This window comes from Macaca nemestrina, chromosome 1 (assembly GCF_043159975.1).
Source record: "Macaca nemestrina isolate mMacNem1 chromosome 1, mMacNem.hap1, whole genome shotgun sequence".
NCBI classification, from domain to species: domain Eukaryota; kingdom Metazoa; phylum Chordata; class Mammalia; order Primates; family Cercopithecidae; genus Macaca; species Macaca nemestrina.
Genome location: NC_092125.1, coordinates 7,707,982 through 7,730,617, shown reverse-complemented (window position 1 = coordinate 7,730,617; position 22,636 = coordinate 7,707,982). Strand labels below are relative to the sequence as shown.

General features: G+C 39.0%; 2 long non-coding RNA genes across 10 annotated transcripts in view; one reads left to right on the top strand and one right to left on the bottom strand.

Annotated features, from left to right (window-relative positions):
* The window catches only part of LOC105474649 (uncharacterized), a 45,299-nt gene extending 40,950 nt beyond the window's left edge, over positions 1-4,349 (top strand). The window contains exon 5 of the long non-coding RNA XR_011610191.1: positions 2,463-4,349. This is a non-coding gene — a long non-coding RNA (uncharacterized lncRNA). The remainder of the gene's footprint in view (positions 1-2,462) is intronic.
* The window catches only part of LOC105474646 (uncharacterized), a 51,664-nt gene that overhangs the window by 23,150 nt on the left and 5,878 nt on the right, over positions 1-22,636 (bottom strand). For all 9 annotated transcript variants that reach the window (XR_011610183.1, XR_011610187.1, XR_011610188.1 and 6 more), the window contains exons 2-4: positions 22,035-22,391; positions 20,781-20,874; positions 4,817-4,931 (exon numbers count right to left, since the gene is read on the bottom strand). This is a non-coding gene — a long non-coding RNA (uncharacterized lncRNA). The remainder of the gene's footprint in view (positions 1-4,816; positions 4,932-20,780; positions 20,875-22,034; positions 22,392-22,636) is intronic.

Below are 22,636 nucleotides of genomic sequence, written 5' to 3'. Positions count from 1 at the left end.
AAGTTAGCAAAAAATAAAACAAACCCCAAGTAAAGTGATAAATATTAAATTTTGGAGTGTCCAGACACCAAATGTGAGTACAGTCAAATGCAAACTCTAGTAAAGAAAATAGGCCAAGTGTGGTGGTTCACGCTTATAATCCCAACACTTTGGAAGCCGAGGCGGGCAGATCACCTGAGGTCAGGAGTTCAAGACCAGCCTGGGCAAAGTGGTGAAACTCCATCTCTACTAAAAATACAGAAATTAGCTAAGCATGGTGGCAGGCGCTGGTAATCTTAGCTACTCAAGAGGCAGAGGCAGGAGAATCTCTTGAACCTGGGAGGTGGAGTTTGCAGTGAGCCAAGATCACACCATTGCACTCCAGCATGGGTAACAAGAGTGAAACTCTGTCTCAAAAAAAAAAAAAAAAAAAGGAAGAAAGAAAAAGAGAAAAGAAAATACATCTATGTTGAATTGTGTGAAACAAGCAGCCCTCTATGGCATCAAATGAGTGGGGGTTGGTAACAATTGTCCAATGAAAGCAGATCTTCTCTGTCAAGAAAAATAGAGATTAAACAGGATTTGGGCCTGATTCATCCAAACAATTGCAATAGCTAGAGCACTAATTTCTCATACTCTGTCTTAGTCCATTTTCTACTGCTATAACAGAATACCACAGACCGAGTAATTAAAAAAATAAAAATAAAAATGTATTTGGCTCACAGTTCTGGAGGCTGGGAAGTCCAAGAGCATGATGCTGGCACCTGGCAAGTGTCATCCTATACCAGAAGAATGGAAGGAGGAAGCAAGCTTGCAAGACTTGCAAGAGAGAGAAAATTGGGCCAACTCACCCATTTGTGGGGAACCCACTCCCATGACAATTAACCTGCTCCCACAATAATGGCATTAATTCATTCATGAGGGGATCTGCCTAATCACCTCTTTATGGTCCCACCTCTTAACATGGTACAGATTAGGACACCAAAGCCCATTGTGTCTTGGCAACTTGTCTATAATCACACAATCAATAAAGGATTCAGTGAGACTCTCCACTCTCCTCTGATGCTTTCCAACGCCATTCTACTGCCTCTCGGGCAGCCTCCAACCACCACATTCTATATCACATTGATATCATGCTCTTGGCTAGAACCCCAAGCCTGGTTGCAAAGACCTACCCCTCTCAACAGTAATATCATCCTCAGACTGGTGAAGAGTGATATGGTTTGAATGTTCCCTCCAAAACTCAAGCTGAAATTTGGTTGCCATTTGCACAGTGCATAGAGGGTAATAACTTAGAAGAGTCATCAGCAAGATTAAGTTTATGGGATGTAGAAGATATTCTATTAGAGTATGAGAGAAATAATTTATATTTATATTTATATTTTTATCTTGTTCTCTTTTAATATCTATTTATATATATATTAATGTACATAGTAGTACCGTGGTACATAGATAAGTTAAAAATTGTGTGGCCAAAATAGTGTGAAGACCACTGGTTTAGAGCATTATGAGTTGGAAAAGCATGTTCAGATTTCTACTCTATTACTTACTTATTGCCTAAACCTAGGCAAAATCTTCAAATTTCCTGAGCCTCACTCAATGTATGTATTACAAGGACAATGATAGCACATATATCATCAGAGTGGTGCAAGGATCAAATGAGTGCTTACTATGGTGCCTGGCAAGAAGTAAGTGTGAAATAGATAATAGCTTTTATTACTTATCAACAAAATGGAGATTTTCATTTCTTTCTTGCCAAATTATTGTGAAATTTAATGACATGGTATATTTAAAAGCATATTGTAAAGTATAAATTCCAGACAAACGTAAGACACTATTTCTTACTGTTTGCTGAAAAACAGTTATTTTCAGGGCTAGAGTATGAAACCATTTCAATTTAACTTTTGTTTTGTGGGACTACCTTAGTTTTCTTCATACCTCAGGATGATCACAGGGATACCTGGGAAAAAATGTTCCTAGGGCTAGTACCCTGAGATTTTTCTCTATAAACAGAGAATTTGGACATTGTCTGGGTTGCTGAGTGTGGGCTCTCTAAGGTCCTTCTGCTACAAATGTTAGCATTTTCCAGCTAAGACCAATATATTCTAGTATTCCCCAAAGTTCTTGTCCTTTAAAATCAGAGTAAGAACTTGAGGTGGTTTGTTCATATAAAGCTGTGCTTTAGAATAAACAAGATTTATGTATTTAATAAGATCTACACAATACTGGAATTCAGTACCAGAGCAGGTCTAGGAAACATAACAGGCTCCCAGAGCAAGCTATTTAAATGAAAGAAAACATAACCAACTTAATTCTAACCTTCTTTGAGGATAGTAAATTATTTATAACTGAAATCATTTCTGTTTCATTTCTAGTAATATCATATTATGTTGGCTGGCACAACAATGAATAAAGTAAGAACCCATATATTCTGACTTTCCCTATTGAACCACCTTTAATCTCTCTCTGTTTCAATGACCCAGAGGAACAGTGACAACGTGAGATTCAAGACTCTGTGAGCTGGACAGCAGATGGAGGCACACTGGGACGTAATCCTGGCAGTTAAGAGACGTGTGAATGGGCTGATGGGGAATGATCTTTTTGTGAAGTTGTTGTTGGCAACACCTTGTGGCAGAAGAAACAGCTAAGTGATGGTCCCCACAGCTGCCATTCTCCAGTCTTGAAGTTGGTGGATGACCTCCCTGTGACCGACCCCCTGTGGGCTAACAATGTGGAAAACAGTAATGGTCAAGAAACCCTCCCTGTCCTTTTGTGTTCCAGGCAGAGAGCCACCCATCCCCATGTGACTAAGAGAAGACTCATGGATGAGCTCCTTGAGAACCTATGACAAAGCCAGACACAACCCCTCCTAGGGTCTGAATGTTTGTGTCCTTCCAAATTCGTATGTTGAAATCCTAAGCCCCGAGGTGTTGGTATCAGGAAGTGGGTCCTTTGGGAGGTGGTTAGGTCATAAGACTGGAGCTCTTATGTATGGAATTAGAGATCTGACATTTTTAAAAGGCCCCCGAGAGTGGCTTTGCTCCTTAAGCCATGTGAGGATACAGCAAGAAGGTGCTGTCCATGAGAAAGCTGGCCCTCACCAGACACCAATCCTACAGATGCCTTGATCTTGGACTTCACAGCCTCCAGCACTATGAGCAATAAGTTTTTGTTGTTCTAAGCCACCTAGTCTATGATATTATCTTATGGCAGCTTGAACAGACTAAGCCAACCCTCCAAATTTTCATTCTTTGGTTCTCACTGACTAATCTGAACAAATTGCTCATCAACATAACTTGTTCAAACTTAATGAGGCTTCTCTCCTTCCCCCAGGCCATTGAACTTTGTCTTGCCCCTGAGCTTAACCAAGCACTAAAACACAGAACATCTCTCCTCAGTGATCCTTCCCTGTTCAAATTGTCTGTTCACACCACCTGCTCATCCCACTCCCACACAGCCACTCCTCTCTAGGATTCTCTACGCCTCCGTATAAAAAGAGAAACCCTTGGCCAGGCACAGTGGCTCACGCTTGTAATCCCAACACTTTGGGAGGCCCAGGTGGGTGGATCACCTGAGGTCAAGAGTTCGAGAACAGCCTGGCCAACAAGGCGAAACCCTGTCTCTACTAAAAATACAAAAAAAAAAAAAAAATTAGCCAGGCATGGTGGTGTGTGCCTGTAAACTCCAGCTACTTGAGAGACTGAGGCGGGAGAATCGCTTGAACACAGGAGTTGGAGGTTGCAGTGAGCCGAGATTGCGCCACTGTACTCCAGCCTGGGTGACAGAGTGGGACTCTGTCTCAAAAAAACAAAAAAGGAGAATCCCTTTTCTGCCTGAGCTTTCAGACACTTGCAGATGCTATGGTCAGAGCATTCTCCTTAAGACAACAGTGACCCTCTTCCTTTTGCAATAGAACTTATGAATGGAGTATCTCTTGACTGAAGTCCAGATTTGTTTTTTCACTTGACAAAGGAAAGCTACACATTTTATTCTGTCTTTAGTCTTAGGATTCTAAGTGTGATTTTGTTCTTGTGTTCATCTATTAAATGCCTACATATCAATATATATCAAGCTCACTCTTGGTGCTGGAGATAAAATAAGAACAAGCTTTCTCTTCCATGGACCAATACCCTGTTAGGGGAGTGGGTGGGAGACAGATAAGGAAAAAATAAACATCAAATGATATGAAGTGCTTTGGAGAAAAGTAAGCAAAGTACAGTGGTGCCCCCTATCCATGGTGGATACATTCCAAGACCCACAGTGGCTGCCTGAAACTGTGGATAGTGTTAAACTCTCTCTATATATATTCTGTTTTTTCCTACACGTTTTTTTTGTGATAAAGTTGATTATATGATAAACTTGGTAAGATTCACCAGACAATTGCTTTTTTTTTTTTTTTTTTTTTTTTTGAGACGGAGTTTCACTTTTGTTTCCCAGGCTGTAGTGCAATGGCACCATCTCGGCTCACTGCAACCTCTGCCTCCCGTGTTCAAGCGATTCTCCTGCCTCAGCCTCCCAAGTAGCTGGGATTACAGGCATGTGCCACCACGCCCAGCTAATTTTGTATTTTTAGTAGAGACGGGGTTTCTCCATGTTGGTCAGGCTGGTCTCGAACTCCCAACCTCAAGTGATCCACCCTCCTCGGCCTCCCAAAGTGTTGGAATTACAGACATGAGCCACTATGCCCGGCCACAATTTCTTTTCTTTCCTTAAGTCGAAGATTTTCACTTTTTCACTGAATGGAAGCAATTTATGGCTTTTCTTTGCATGTCCTGATTGTCAGCATCTCTACTGTTGCACTTTGGGGACATCATGAAGTAAAATAAGGATAACTTACCACAATCACTGCAACAATGTGAAAGTCAGTCTGATAACCTGGCAAACTATGAAGTGACTAATGGACAGGTAACAAAGACATCGTGAACATACTGGACGAAGGGATGATTCACATCCTGGGGGGACAAAGCAGAAAAGTGTGAGTGTCATCATGCTGCACAGAACGGCACCAAATTTAAAAGTTATGCATTGTTTGTTTCTTCTTTCTTTGTTGAGACAGGATCTTGCTCTGTTGCCCAGGCTGGAGTGCAGTGGCACAATCTTGGCTCACTGCAGCATCAACCTTCCAGGCTCAAGCAATCCTCCCACCTCAGTCCCCCAAGTAGCTGGGACTACAGGTGCACACCACCAAACAAGGCTAATTTTTTTATTTTTTGTAGAGACAGGGTTTTGCCATATTGCCCAGGCTGGTGTCGAATTCATGAGCTCAAGCAATCTACCTGCCTTGGCCTCCCAAAGTACTGGGATTACAGGTGTGAGCCACTGCACCTGGGCTGAATTCTTGATTTCTAAAATTTTTCATGTACTATTTTCAGACCACAGTTGACTGCAGGTAACTGAAATCATGGAAACAAAAACCCATAGTGGATAAGGGGGTACCACTGTAAGAAGGGGTATCTGGGCTTGGGGATGAGTTGGTATTGTATATATGGTAATCAGATAAGATTTTGTGAACACCAAAGACCTTGTATTAGTCTATTCTTGCACTGCTATAAAGAAATGCCTGAGACTGGATAGTTTATAAAGAAAAGAGGTTTAATTGGCTAACGGTTCTGCAGGCTGTACAGGAAGCATGGTGGCTTTTGCTTCTGGGGAGGCCTCAGGAAACTTACAATCATGGTGGAAAGCAAAGGGGAAGCAGGCACATCTTACATGGCCAGAGTAGAAGGAAGAGAGAGAGGGAGGGAGAAGGTGCTACACACTTTTAAACAACCAGCTCTCACAGGAATTCACTCACTATCATAGGAACAGCACCAAGGGGGAACGTGTTAAACCATTCAGGAGAAACCGCCCCCATGATTGGATAATCACCTTCCACCAGGCCCCACCTCCAACACTGGAGATTACAATTCGACATGAGATTTGGGCAGGGACACAGATCCAAAACATATCAGGCCTAAAAGCAGTCATGGAGACAACTAAGTGCAAAGCCCCTGAGATGTGTGTTTGGGGTGTTCACAAAAGAGTAAAGAGCCGATGTGGCTGGAAGATAGTAAGCAGGGGATATGAGATAAAATCAGAGAGGCAGCGTGTTCTAGGTCGTGCAGGGCTTGTGGGCTATCGTAAAGACTTCAGCTTTTACTCTGAATGAGATGGAAACCTAATAAGCATTTTGAGTAGTAGTGCTATGATCTGACTAACATTTTAAAAGATCTACTCTTGATTCTACATCGAGAATAGGCGAGGGAAAGAGCAAGGACAGAAGCACAGAGGCCATTTGGGAATCTGCTGCAACAATATGTGCAAGAGAAGATGGTGACCAGGACCAAGGTGGTGGCAGATTGCCGTGCGGAAGGGCACGCTGTGGGAGATCAGAATCAGGACTTGAGTTTGGAGCACATTTTGCTTTTTATGCTTATTACACATCAAAGTGGAGCTTTCTAGTTGGAAATCAGATAGATGAGAGAGAGAGAAGTTGTGATTTGGGGAGGGAGATCTTTACAGATTTTTGATGTTAATATCTCTGAAAGGAATCTTTCTAAGTATTTAAACAATTAAGACAATGAGCTAAGTCAAATGATTATTTCATGAATGATTGACTATTGTTAAGTTGAATATAATTACTTAGCTTTGTCTGCTTGGTCTGTGTTGCCTGATATGCTGACTACGCTTTTGCCTCAACCTTTTGCACTTTGTTCCCTCTGTCTACCAGAGTTACTCAAAGTGCAACCAGATAAAAAGCAAGAGCCAGGCTGGGCATTGTGGCTCATGCCTGTAATCCCGGCACTTTGGGAGGCCGAGGTGGGAGGATCACGAGGTCAGGAGTTCAGGAGCAGCCTGGCCAATGTGGTGAAACCCCATCTCTACTAAAAATACAAAAAAAAAAAAAATTAGCTGGCCATGCTGGCACATGCCCATAGTCCCAGCTACTCGGGAGGCTGAGGCAGGAGAATCGCTTGAACCCGGGAGGTGGAGGCTGCAGTGAGCCAAGATCATGCCATTGCACTCCAGTCTGGGTGATAGAGCGAGACTTTGTCTCAAAAAACAAACAAACAAACAAAAAGCAAGAGCCAGAGTGCAAATGAACACAGTGCTTCCTTCATCAAGAAAGTCTTGCAATAAAAGAGAAAAATGTCAACTGCAGTGAATAGTGTCCTTAATGACAGAGCTGGTTTGCATTCTGGGGAAATTGCAATCTCCTCATCACTAACTGGAAGAAACATACCACAGACCATACTTTGAGAAGGAAAATTCTAGAGCATCACTGAAGCAACCCCAAATAACTACATGGCTCTTCTTCATTCCATTCAGGAATGAATGAATGTCATGTCCTCAGAGAAGCATTCCCTTCTAAAACAGCTGGCTCCAGTCTCTCTCTCTTTTAGTTTTCTTTGTAGCATGTATTATTATTTGACTTTATATTATGTAATTATTTGTTTAATATCTCTCCAATAAAGCAAACTCAATTAGAGTTGGAACTTGCTCTGTTTCATTCAGTTATATCCCCAGCACCTAGAAAATTGCCTGGCACCTAGGAGGTATATAATAATGAAAACAAATAAATAGTAATAAAAAGGATGAATATAGGTATACTAATATCAATGTCCCTGCTGTTTAAAATTTTGTCTTCATCTAATAAATCTGTGACCTTCTTTAACAGCTCATTTTCCTTATTTTAGGTTTATTCCTTATAAATAATATAGTATGGGATTTGGGGCTATTTGGTTTTGTTTTTAACCAATTTAAAAATTTTTCTGCAGTCATGGAATGTAATCCATTTACACTGTCAAAATGATATGTTTAAGTTAGGCCAGTTATTATACTTTTTGCCTTCTTTCTTTTTGAAAACAATGTCTACACTCTTGTCTTTTTCATATACTGCTATATGGACTGTGATTTGAAAACTGTTTCTGCCTCAGACATTCTATAGTTTTTTTTTTCCTAATTCTCACATCAGAGATGGAAGACTAACGTGGTTTCTCTCCTTATTATCTATAATTAATAAATTAGCAGTTTTTAGTTTGTCGATGTTCTAACCACCTTTTGGTTTTCAATATTTGTGTTTTTCATATCCATGTAATCCTTCCTGTCCTAAAAACATCTTCACTCCACCAATACTTATTATAAAACCATACATGCAATGAGTTCATCATTTTGTTAGGAGTCAGAATTTCTTTTCTCAATCAGGCAGACACTCTTCTTCAGAAGAAGGCCATGGATATAATGATTTTTCCATGATCCATTTTATGTGAACTGCATATTTTCAGAGCCCCTACAATATTTCAGTGTAACTCATCTCATGGTGAAATTTTGAGTCAAGCAGGAATTAGGATGAATTATTTCAGTCCCAGTCCAAACTATTTACTGCACAGTCTACAGATTCAAACCATTTTCATTATCTAATTGCCTGGGGCATGGATAGAGAACATTAATGATAGATTCTCCCTCAGTGCACATTCGTCTATGCCACCAATATTGTCAGGTCACTAGAGAGAAGTCCCTGTCATTTTTCTCCTCATAGTCTCCTGAGTTTTAAGGAGCAAATTTAAACTGTATCTGCTCTCTACTTCCAAGGCCCCATGAAACAAAAGTTAATCGGGGGACCTATGGGCTTACTAGTGGAGTCCAAATATCGTTGGTGGGAAATGGTAAGAGGGCACTTAAAGCCTCAGGGCCCAATTCTGCCTCCAGTTCTTGAACTTTCTAACTTGTCAGGGAACTCTTTAAGGCTTTCTTCTCATTGACTTCCTTAACATTCTGATCTCTGAAAAGCAGACAATCAGGTTAGCTTTCCTCCAAACCGAAATGTATAGTGCATGGATGATATTCATCTCTAGTTTTCAGCTGTTTTAAAGATATATTTGAATATTTTACTGGTCATTTAAGGGAAATTTGAGAGGAGAAACAAAAATTTTTTTCCCTCATGCCACTACCTTGCTGAAAAGTAATTTCTATGTATTTTACTCACTGGCAAGCATGCTAGAAAAAAAAAAAACTTGAAGAAACAATTCTGGTAGCCAGTTAACTAGTGGATGCTTAACATGTTTATTGAATGCTGTTGTCAAATTGATTTGGGTTGTTGTGAATGCACAAATATCATGACATGCTTATTGGAATCTCTATAATTATCTGAATCTAAGGGAGTAATTATGGATATGGACCAGATGATGGGAAAGAAAGAAGGAAAATTAGAGAGAAGTGAGTGATCATAGTTTATCTGTTTAAACTGTCAAGGGCTAGGAGTGCGGGAGATCTGAAAGTAGAAATAATAAATAAATTAATAATAAATAACTTCCCTTAATATCTATTGTCCTCCAAAAACCAAGATGGTCATATGCATGAGATTTATAAAAGTAATAATAATAAGCTGAAGAAGAGGCAAATCTGTGTATCTATCCTCAAGTTCTGATGAGAAAGAGAATGGCAGGCTTTTGTGTCTTTGGTATTTTACATCATGTATTAATTTTTGTGTCACACCATATGTGGGCAATTCAGCAAAGCAAAAGTGGTATAATTTAAATTGTCCTAAATTTCCTCTTTTGATGCCTATTCATTATGTTACTTCTCTTCATTTCTGGCCAGAACTGTGGGGAGACAGCACCTCAGCAAAGTAAACAACAGTTCTGTGTCATATAGACAGCTGTTAGGTTTCAGTGATGGGTGAACTGATTGATGTGTAGAGATAACTCTGGCCACTTAATGAATAGATCTAGGCAAAATTAAAGGCTAAACTAATGACCTTGTGGAGTTCATCTGAAAGAACAATCTTTCATTACCATAATAAAATACATGATTATCATTAACAAATAATACAGTTAACGTTATTAACAACATGCTCATACAGGCAAGAAGCAAAGATTAGCAGCCCTTCTGGGTCTGTTAATTTGCTCGCCAATCACAACTATTGGAAACATAAAACCCAGGCTTTCAAAATCAGCCCTAAATGTGGCTCACTGGCTTATGACATTAGCTACTGTGTTGTGTTTGGAGTGTAATTTGCAAGCTTACATGGAGTATTCAGAAGGTTGGAGTCTACAGTGGCTTTGCGTGGCAAAGGTAGTTTGTGGCTTACAGACCTGTATGCAGAGACTAGAGCCTTGGGGAGATGCCCATAGGAACAAGAGCCAGTGGGTACCGCTGGTGGAATAGGCGCGCAGAAGGTGGTGGGGAGGCACGGGGGTGAGCAGGCAGATGGAGGGTTGGAGGGTGTCTTGGAGATTTAGCTAATTTTCCCATATTCCTAAGTATAATTCAGAGGCAAATCAAATCTGAAGCATTTTACTTTCAGAAACTAAAAAGTCTTTCGTTTCTATTCATATGAAAGTCCGAGGTGGTGCCAAATATATAAAATGTGCGATCGCGGAGCCCGAGTCTTGCGATTCTGCTGCTATTTCCTCACTAAGCTTGGCTGGGACACTTCTTGCTCACAACAATCACTAAGCTGCATTTTCTATTTGGAAACAGCCCAGGTGCTTCACAGAGAGAGAAGAGCAATTCAATTTCATTTGTATTACCCAGCACCCTCCCTGCCCTATTCTACCAAGGTGGCCTAGATTCAAATGTTGAGTTAGTGAGAACCTAAGGGACTTTTAAACTTCTACCATTGTACAGATAATGAAACTTGGAATCAGAACAGTTAATGGCCATGGCCAAGGTCAATATCCAGTTAATGAGAAAGCCAAGACTAGGAGCCTGCTCTCCCAGATCTTTGAACAGCTCTCTTTTAGTTGGAAGAGAAAGCTCACTTCTAAGAGACTACAAGAAGCAGACGTATTTTATTGAATTCCAGGATGTCATATATTTTATGTACCACTAAGAAAAAAAGTTGCCAATTATAAAATGCCATTGATTTAAAAATGCATACAATTGTAGACATGCTAAATAATATATTTTAATTGTAAATGTATATAATTTTAATCTTAAAAATATGTATTTTTAAATCTTAGAATTGAGAAAATGTGGTAATAAAATTTTTCATTGCTCCTAAATAAATTGGAAGCTTATCCAGGCAAGATTTTTTTTTTTTCCCCCAGATGGAGTCTCCCTCTGTCACCCAGGCTGGAGTGCAGTGGTGCGATCTCGGCTCACTGCAACCTCCAAATCCTGGGTTCAAGCGATTCTCCTGTCTCAGCTTCCTGAATAGCTGGGATTACAGGCACACACCATCACGCCCGGCTAATTTTTGTATTTTTAGTAGAAATGGGGTTTCACCATATTGGTCAGGCTGGTCTCGAACTCCTGACCTCAGGTGATCCACCCGCCTCGGCATCCCAAAGTGCTGGGATTACAGGTGTGAGCCACTGCGCCTGGCCAAGATATTTTTTCTTACTCTCAGATGATATCAAACACCATGCCAAGCTCAATAGCTTTGATCACCTCCTTTAATTAGTTGCTTATTCTACAGTAAGTCTTCTATATTAAGCTTAGTCTATAGTTAATGATTCTATAGTATTTGTGATAATCCATTAATATAATCCATTTATATTTCATGAACTTATCTATATTTTTGATTAAAATATTAAACTGCTCCATTTTTAGAGCATCCCCATGCTCATTGTTTACCCTAATTAACATGGTGCATTGGTGTGGTACATTTGTTACAATTGATGAGATAATGTTGATATATTATCATTAACTAAGGTCTATAGTTTACATTACAGTTCACTCTTGGTGCTATACATTCTATGGGTTTTTTAAGATGTCCTGTATCCACCACTACAGTATCATATAGAGTAGTCTCACTCCATAAAAATGCACTTGCCCTCAGACTATTTGTCCCTTCCTCCCCACAAATCCTGGGAAACCACTGATCCTTTTATTGTCTTCATAGTTCTGCCTTTTCCAGAATGACACATAGTTGGATTCATATAGTATGTGGTATTTTCAGACTGGCTTCTTTTACTTAGCAATGTGCACTTAAGATTGTCCTGAGTCTTTGCATGCCTTGATAGCTCATTTCTTTTTTGTCATTAAATAATATTCCATTGCATAGATGTACTAGAGTTTGTGTATCCTATTGAAGGACATCTTGGTTGTTTCCAATTTTTGGAAATTATGAATAAAGCTGCTGTGGACATTTGTGTGCAGACTTTTGTGTAGACGTAAGTTTTCCTTTGATTTGGAGAAATATGAAAGAGTGCAATTACTGGACCACATGGAAATAGTTATGTCTAGCTTTGTAAGAAACTGCCAAACTGTCTTCCAAAGTGGCTGTACCATTCTGCATTTCCACCAGCAATGAATCAGAGTTCCTGTTGCTCCACATCCTTACCAGCAACTGGTGTGTCAATGTTTTGTATTGCCACCATTCTAACAGGTATGCAGTGGTATCTCATTGTTGTTTCAGTTTGTGATTCCCTAATGATGGTACTATATGATGTTGAGCATCTTGTCATAATTTCCCACCTGTGTATCTTCTTTGTTGAGGTGTCTGTCCAGGCCTTTGCTTACTTTTCAGTTGGGCTGTTTGCTTTCTTATGGTTGGATGTTTACAGTTCTATATATTTTAATTTTCAAATTTTTCAGGGTATGTAAAAACATTTTAAATAATTCACAAAATGGTATAAATCATTCACAAATGAAAATGTGTAAATAATTTTTATCAGAATCAGAAATTTCCATTACAAATAAAAATAAAATCTCTAAATTTTAAAAATTTCTGTTTTCTCTACTGTAAAATAATATTGATTTAGATAAGATTTTCTCAAGCACCATAAAACTTCTTATAATATTAAGTAGAGACTTAACCAGTCAGATAAATTATTTTCCTCCCTCCAACTTTATCTGCTAAGCTTAATAATCAGAACTAAGCAAAACAATACTTGCTCATTAACAATTTATACACAAAAATGGAAAGAATTTTGAGACGTGCATGCAGATAAACAGGTAGAAAGTTCCATTTTATGTGTCATAATGGTATATCTACAAAAAGGTCAAAGCAGTTGGCAGATTCGGTCAATTTCCTGAAAAAAAATGAAAACTGATCAAGTGAACTAATTGTTTAATTGGATTACATGGTGAGTTTTTTTTCTAGATAGCCTGTCTTGGGGGTCTTTTTCAATCTCTCTACGTGCAATTTATGTAGAATAGCACTAACTGTTCTTTGTAGAGTTTTGATGAGGACTTTTAACAGTTTCTAAAGCTCTTTAGTAAATTAAAATGTTAATTCTAATAAAATAGAAAAATCTACATAGATAAATTTCTGAATAACACAGGCCATACTTCTTAATCCACCTAAAACTAAAATATTGCAACAGATAATACCAAAACTAAGATTATTTCAAAGCCCAAAGTAATGTTAACCAAGACATCTGACACCACCAGTCTGCAGATACAGGGGCGGGAATGTGGACCTCCTGTTTGATGGAGCAAAGTGAAAGTGCATATACCACCTCCTTCCCACCACCAACCCTGCAGATGCAGATGGAGGTCAGGGATGAGCTGGGGTTTCATTTTACACATATTTCTTGGTTATAAAATAAAACGAAGGACATATGGCTTATTTCTTAGGCAGCTTCGAATACCCATGAATCAAAATATTATGTATCAAATATGACTATGTGAGTAATATTGTTTGAGGTTATTTCAATTGTTTGTGAAAGGTAATTAAAAGCAAGTAAAACAACAGAAATTATAGTAGATATTTTACTATTTAATTTTCTTTTTATAAAGTGAAGTTCAGAAAAATGATAGCATGCACTGGCTTTCATCCTAAGGCAGTTGCCTCTTTCTTGCCCCTCTGGCTTCATTTCCCTGTGCCAAGCTCAGCCACTGGGATTCTTCCCAGAGCTCCAGAGACTATAGTTAAGCTGACCGAGTTGCCTACATAATTTCTGGGTCCTGTCACCCTTTTCTTTGACCTAAGTCTTCAGATCTGGCAATCTCTGAGTTGGTGGGAACCCTTCCATCTTCTTCGCCCTTAGAAGCAAGCTTTGAGTCCCTTTCCTCTGGGACAAACTGTATTAACTCTTTAAAATGTCTAGATCTTGGAAAACAAGGATCTGTATAAGATTCATCTTTGGGATGGTTTAGTCCCACCTCTCTGCTTTTCTTTGTTAGGCTTTCGTCCACAAAAAGACTGTTTCAGCTCTGGGATCAAAGTTAGCCTAGAAATTGAGAGCACAAAGCCTGGCTATTCTTTATTAGCTGGGCACAACGGATACAATTGGTTTACTTAGTCACATTACTATCTAACTGGATTCATTAATCTTGTTGACTCCAACCACCGTACACATTTTGTATAATCAGCAACTCTTTTATGATCATTACTACCAATAACTAGCAACTGTTGTCTAATACCACCAACAAAATTTCTTTAAAAATGAAAACCACCACCATCACCACCACCCTAATCACCATGATCACCACTCACACAGCTGAATCGCCCAGCCCCATGATGCATTATGTTACCCTACCTTACAACCTCGGCTCAAGAAAAGCATCTCTTTTGCTGTACTGTGCATCGTTCATATCAGTGCCACAGTAGGATCATGGAACTCAACCTCAGTTGGGCTGTCATTAGTCCTCTGAAATGTTTGGCATCTCCTATTTTGTCCTTTTCCCATCCTCCTCAGCAGGTTTTCTAAAATTTTGCCACTCTTCTCAAACCAATTTCCCCAGAGCAGCCCCAGAGCCTCATGACCAAGGTGCCTCTTTCACAGAGATAATTCTTTCATTTTAGCAGGTGAGAAATTCCACAGTTTTTCATACTCATCGAAACAAATTTGTGTATTCTGCATCCAGCCCCACCACTTTTGCACTAATCACAGAGAAAGGGTTTTTCCAAGGGTTATTCCTCTGTTGAGCTTTTGAACAGTCCCCCTTCCATCTCCATTCACCATCAGTTACTCTGCCTCTGCCTGGCATCTCCCTTCACTTTCTCCACCTCTTCCTCCTCTCCTTCCTGTCTCCTTCCTCCTTCTTGATCTTTGCCCGCATATTTCCTGCCTGCCTCCCCACAACGTTCCTCCTTCTCCCATTTCCCTCCCTATCTGACTCCCATCTTTCTGTGTTTAACCATTCAGTATCCACTGGTTGGTTCCTTCCCTGTAAGAACATTATGCTCACGTCTCACCATGTTCTCTTTTTAGCCCATACTAAATTGTGTTCCTGCCCTATCACCTTCCCTCCTTTGGCAACTAAGGTCCTCAAAATAATGGCTTATTGTTTCTACTCTACCCATATCTGCCGCACTCACATACACACTGAAACTGCATTTTCTGGGGTCATTTAAGGTCATATTTGTCAAATTCAATAAATTATATTAAGTGCTAATACTTTAAGTCTACACTGATAAGGTTTGGCTGTGTCCTCACCCCAATCTCATATTGTAGCTCCTGTAATACCCACGTGTCGTGGAAGGGACCTGGTGGGAGGTAATTGAATCATGAGGGAGGGGTCTTTACTGTGCTGTTCTCACGATAGTGAATAAGTCTCATGAGATCTGACGGTTTTATAAAGGGGAGTTCCCCTACACATGCTCTCTCTCTTGCCTGCTGCCATGAAAGACGTGACTTTGCTCCTCCTTTGACTTCCGCCATGATTGTGAGGCCTCCCCAGCCATGTGGAACTGTGAGTCCATGAAACGTCTTTCCTTTATAAATTACCCAGTCTCAGGTACGTCTTTATTAGCAGTGTGAGAACAGACTAATACATATACTTTGTGAGGAATCTAATACCATTGAAAATTCCTTTCTCTTAAAACCCTCTTTCCATTTGCTTTCTAAGATGCCACTTTTTCTCAGTGTTCCCCGACTCCTCTCTGGTCTCTATCAGCTCCTTTGCTGGCTCCTCCGACCTGCCTCTCTGATGCCTGTGCTCCAAGGAAGCTCTGGGCTTCTCTTTTCTCCTGGTGCAATCTCCAGGCAACCTCTTCCACTTTTTTTGGTTTTTGTTACCACCCACATATGACTGATCCTCAAATCTCTCTCCCCAACCCTGACCAAGTCTCAGGCTTACACATACCTAATTTTCTGTAGAACGTCTTCACCTGAATTTCCCCAAAACCCTTATGCTCATCATGTTCAAAATAGAACACGTTCAGCAAGGTTACAGGAGACAAGATCAACACATACACACACAAATATTAATCACATTTTACATGTTAACAATGAACATGCAGAAACTGAAGTTACAAACACAATACTAGTTACAATTGGTTCCAAAGAAAATGAAATACTTAAGTATACATTTAACAAAACATGTGCAGGATCTTGAGATATAAATTACAAGATGCTGATGAAAGAAATCAAAGAACACTTTAATAGATGTAGAGATATACCAATTCCCTGCATTGGAAAAAAAACAATGAATATAAAAATTCTGCCAAAATTTACCTATAGATTTAATGCAATTGTTATAAAATCCCAGTAAGGTGTTTTGTGCACAGAGAAAAATTTATTCTAAAATTTATATGAGGCTTAGCATAGTGGCTCATTCCTGTAATCCCAGCACTTTGGGAGGCTGAGGTGGGCGGATCACCTGAAGTCAGGAGTTCAAGACCAGGCTGGCCAAAATGGTGAAAACCCATCTCTACTAAAAATACAAAAAAAAAAAAAAAAAAAAAAAATTAGCTGGGCGTGGTGGGGGGCGCCTGTAGTCCCAGTTACTCAGGAGGCTGAGGCAAGAGAATTGCTTGAACCCCGGAGGTGGAGGTTGCAGTGAGCTGAGATCGCGCCATTGCACTCCTGCCTGGGCAACAAGAGTGAAACTCCATCTCAAATAAATAAATAAATAAATAAAACAGAATAAAATAAAATTTATATGAGAGATCACACACTCTGGAGTAGTTAAAACGATCTAGACAAAGGAGGAGCCATTCCACCTGATGTTAAGCCTTACAAGATACCTACAGTGAACAAGGCAGTATGGTATTCGTGGAAGGAAAGACACATAGATCAATGGAACAAAATAGAGAATCCATAAATAGACCCATGAAAACAAGCTCAACTGATTTTTAACAAAGGCGTTAAAGCAGTTCAAATGGATAGCGTGTCCTACAAATGGTGCTAAAGTAATTGAACACTGAACATCCACAAGCAAAAACAAGAACCTTAAGCTAAACCTCACAACCTGAACAAAAATTAACTCAAAATAGATCATAGATTTAAATGTAAGACATAAACAATAAAAATATTTTTAAAATAATAGAATATCATTGGAATTGGGATCTAGCGCTAGGCAAAGTGTGCTTGGATTTGACACAATCACAACTCATAAAGATGCACAACTCACAAGCACAACTGATAAACAGAATCCTTTATAAATTATAGGGCTTCATCAAAAGTTAAGACTTTTGCCGTGCTAAAGACCATATTCAGAGGATGAAAGGATAAGCTACACATTGGGAAAAAATATTTGCTAACCACATATACAAAAAGGACTAGGCATCAGGAAGGAGGAAACTGTTCAATTTACACTTTAAATAGGTACCAGAAGAAATAGATGCTAACTCAGAATTCTATAACCATAAAAAAATATTGGCCAGGTGTGGTAGCTCGTGCTTGTAATCCCAGCACTTTGGGAGGCAGAAGCAGGCAGATCTCTTGAGCCCAGGAATTCAAGACCAGCCTGGGCAACATAGTGAAACCTCATCTTTACAAAATGTAAAAAAAAAAAAAAAAAATTAGCCAAGCATGGTGGCATGCACCTGTAGTCCCAGCTACTTGGGAGGGTGAGGCAGGAGGATCACTTGAGCACGGGAGGTGAAGGCTGCAGTGAACCATGATTGCACCCCTCCACTCCAGCCTGGGTAACAGAGCAAGACTCTGTCTCAAAAAAAAAAAAAAAAATTTTTCAAAATTGAAGATAAAATGAACACATTTTCAGAAAAACAAATGCTGAAAAAATTCATCACCAAGAGACTTACGAGAAATGCTAAAGAATCTTCCTGAGACTGAAAAGAGATGATAGAAGATGAAAAGTGAAATCTACAGGAAATAAAGGAAAGTGCCAGTCAGTCAATAAATTGATTAATATCACAAAAAGCTGTTGCCTTATTCTCTTAAAAGACAATTTCTTAAAAGGCAATTCACTGTTTAAATCAAAGTAGGATTTATAATACATGTAGAAGTGAAATTTAAGACATAGCATGAAGCATAGAGAAATGAAATTGAGTTATACTCTTCTAAGGTTGCTTTATTTGGGAAGTGAAAAATGGGAAGTGCATGGTGGTAGAAGTGAGGTGAGAAATTAGCAATATGAAGTAGGAAGTGTCAGGTGAGAAGTGTGAAGTGGTAGGAATTGATTCTAAAGAGACTTTGATAGATTAAAGATGCATATTATTAGCCCCAGAGCAGCCATTACAAACACAGGAAGAGATATGGGTAAGAATTCAGCAGAAGAAATACCATGAGATGCTAAAATATCCAAACAACCCAAAAGCACACAAGAAATGAAAAACAGAGCAACAAAAAATGGAAAAGAGAAATTTAAAAAACAGTGAGATGGAAGAATTAAACCATGCCATATCAATAGTTACAATGCATATAAGTGAACTAAAACACTAAGGAAAAGGCAGAGAGTAGCTAATTTAAAAAGGCAGGATGCATCTCTATGTTGCCTACAAGAGATGCTCTTTGAATCAAATAACACAAATAAGTTTGAAAGCATACGAATGGAAAAAATATACCACGCAGAAAATAAGAAAGCTGGAATAGACTTCAAGACAAGGAATATTACAAGAGATAAATGGGATGTTTGATAATAAGCAAAGGAGAAATTCATCAAGAAGACATAAGGACTCTAATGCATGTAATAATATAGTTTAAACATGAGAAAAAAACTGAGAAAACTGAAGGAAGAAATAAATTCATAATCAAAGTTGGAAACTAAAATCTTGAACAAATAGACAAGTAGACAAGAATAGATGAAAGTATTCGTAAGGCTACAAAATGTCTGAATACTGTTATCAACCAACTTGACCTGACCGACATTTCCAGAACACTACACCAAATTACAGCAGAATATATTTCTTAAAGTTTTTTTTCTTTTAACTTTTACTTAAGGTTCAGGAGTACGTGTGCCTTAGGTATGGTATATAGGTAAACTTGCGTCACAGGGGTTTGATATATAGATTATTTCCTCATCCATGTACTAAGCATAGTACCTGATAGGCATTTCATCTGATCCTCTTTCTCCTCCCACCCTCCACCCTCAATAGACCCTAGCATCTGTTGTTCCTCTCTGTCTTCACGTGTTCTTGTCATTTAGCTCCCATTTACAAGTGAGAACATGCAATATTTTGTTTTCTGTTCCTGCATTAGTTTACTTAGGATAATGGCCTCCAGCTCCATTCATGTTGTTGCAAAGGATGGAGATGGATGATCTCGGTCTTTTTTATGGCTGCATAGTATTCCCTGGTGTTTATGTACCACATTTTCTTTATTCTGAATAAAGAATTTAGGGTGATTCCAGGTCTTTGCTATTATGAATAGTGCTGCCATGAACATACTCATGCAAGTTGCTTTCTGGCAGAATGATTTGTATTTTAGGGGATATATACTCAATAATGGGATTGCTGGGTCAAATGGTAATTCTGTTTTTCATTCTTTGAGAAATCATCACACTGCTTTTTTTTTTTCATGTACACATGGAAGTTCACCAAATTGCCTATAGATGAGGCAATAAATTTCAAACAATTGAGGGGAAAATAAATTTGCCTTGTCTTGTCTTCTCTGCACATCTAAAAAGTTCTACAAATGGGTAGCAAGATATGGACAGGTGGTACTTTGTCCCACCCATTTTCTGCCCATCTTTTCAAACTGCAATAAGCCCAAGAGTCACTACTCCCATGAAGCCCTGATAAACACCACCCAAAACTGGCCCCTCGATTGGTGCCTACCTTCAACCTTCCATATTCTTTATGACACCCACAACGCCTTATCACACTTTTTTTTGCACATTTTTCTGAGTATTGGTCTCCCTTTCCTAGACCACTAGTCCCAAGAACAGGGATCACATACAATTTGTGTGTGCAGACCCAGTCCCTAGCACAGTGCCTGTCGCAGAATAGGCATTTAATAGTTGTTCGTCAATGAATGTTATTCTTAGTAATGGTTGGGTCCATTTTAAAGCAAGTAGACTGGCTTCTGTGCCCATCACCTGCCCGCCTCAAATAAAGGAAAAGTCCCAGGGAAAGACAGCACGATGAAAAATAGGCCTGAAGGAAAAGATTAAAGGAAGCACATTTTGACTGACAAGAAGAAAGAGAAGTTTCCTTACGAATGATTTTCTGTGCCAGCAGAAGATATTGCTTAGTGACAAAGTCAGAGTGAATGACCTTAGATCACCAAAACAATTCAGAGAGAAATAAGAAAGAAGTCCCTGTACAAAATAGACGGAAGCAGCAGGCTCTGCCGAAAAGCTGTGGAATTTTGATACTTGATAGTTTAATAAAGCCAGCAAAGATCAGTTATTTGGAGCAGTTAAATGTGGGTCCAGCAGAAGGATGACCTATTTGAGGATTCCCAAACAACAATTTTACCTATGAGTAAATGGAGACACTGCAGGGAAATGTGAAAACGATTATTAGTGTATTCTTTGCCAGGAATATTTTCCCATCACTGTTTTTGTGTCTTATGATTCCCTGACCATTCTTTTAGACTTTAGATCGAGGCTGTCTCTTTTATCTTTTGAACCTTAGGCCTAATGGAGAGCCAAAGACAAAGTAAAGACTAAATCCTTATTGTTGAAAGAATGTTTGTTAAATAGCATAGATATTATTCACCAGTTTCTTTGGGTTTGAATTTGTTTATTAATAAAGGAGACAAGTTTGCAGCATTCACCATTCAGGTCATCTTTCTTACCCATTGTCAAATCCTCGGCCACCCAATTCTGTGAAATAGTGAAAAAAAAAATAGCCAGTTCTATGTGTTGTTCCACTTGTAACTCGTTGTCACACTGAAAAGTGAAAGTCACAATACTGTATTATATTTTGATGTGTTGTAACATCACTAGGAAAGCTACCTCCTTTAATTCGTACGCAAGAACTTTCGATTATTTATCATATTTCTTACATATATTGTTTCTTATATATCCTATCTTCCTACACATGAACTATTTGATTTATACGTCATATTTGAAAACAGATCTTTTATTTAGACTTTTCAACAGTATGCAGTGCTTTACCAATGCAAATGCCTTACTGATCAACCAATATTCAGTGTCTGTCTCCTCCATGTGAAAGTTTGTAAGAGCATTTTTATTATGTGTTTATACTTCAGCTAAGGACTGAACCACATAGCCTGCAGAGGTGCTCTATCTTCATGTTTCTATGGTACAACAGAGCACATCTGGACTTACATCAGTGGCTGCACTCAGTTCCTGTAGAATAATACTCCTAGTCCTCATTCACCATGATTATAAAAAGAAAATTCAATTACGAAGCCACAGCATCCAAACTACTCATGCCTGCAGCCCCAAGACCTCATTCATCTGGAGACAGGCTAATGACAGGGCAACTAAGCATTGGAAAATTTGAAAATTTACTTCAAAATAAATTTGCTTTAAAAATGTGGGTAACAATTGCAACTGTAAGATTAAGCCAGGTTTGTCTCATTGTGTAGATTTCTTCCCATATCCTGTCCCCTTACTTTATGACAGTAATGATTTTGTGACTAAGACTGGTGTCACTATAATATTCTTGGGACAGAATGATAGTCCAGTGACTCATCAGACAGTACAAAGGGAAAATATTCAAGAAATTTAACATCATTGGTATTTGAAATATTTCAATACTGTGAATCTCTTCCTAAAAATAAGGACAACTAAATAACTTTCTTCATTAATAAAAAGCCACAATCAAAACAACTGTGACAGAGTGTAGAACAAATTATAATTACTTAAAGAATCATCATGATGATGACTCATAAAAACCTTAACATTTGCCAACCAATTTTTCTTGTCAAAATACATTGTTTCTTCTGGGGTTCATATCCTCAATTTGCCCAATTACTCTCCATTATTTTTATTTTCATTTTTTGGTGGCTGAGACACAAAATAGTATTCAGATTCTAAAGACTTCTATCTGTAGGAACAATATTTGAGAAGCAGATGAGTACCTTTCGAAGACAAATGTTGAGATTTGTGAGTGGGACAGATAGGGAAAAAAGAGTTACATGAGGACTTTGGCCTATGCCGAGAAGTTTTTGAGTCGATTGGGAGCTCTGGAAAACCAATGACGTGAACTCTCAGCGTTGCTGGTGTCTCATTTTTCTCTTTCTCTCTCTTTTCACGCTTCTCTTCTTCTTCCCTGGATCCATGTGCCTGTCATTTACCTTCCTCCACTCCCTCTCCTCTGTCTCCCTTTTCCTGTGCTGCTGTCTGCACACAGCAGCTGTCCGAAGACTGTCCAGCCTTCAGAGATAACTGCGTTTGGAGTCTGCAAAAATGGGTGTCTGTCCCTTTCTGTAGCACCTCTAGGAAACATGAACCATGTCCAAGATACAATTAATTCCATCACATCTTATCCTCAGCAAGATACAGATTCATTTACATTAAAAGTTGTATAGGCACAGAACTCGTCCTTAGGAAGTTGTCCATGTTTGTTTTAAGTGACCATATTCATAAGCCCTCTCATAGGTTTCAGTGTTTCCCTCCCAGTGCATTTAACCTCTTCTGACCCCCCACTGGCTGTTTGGTGACCACCTGCCCCAGCACCTTA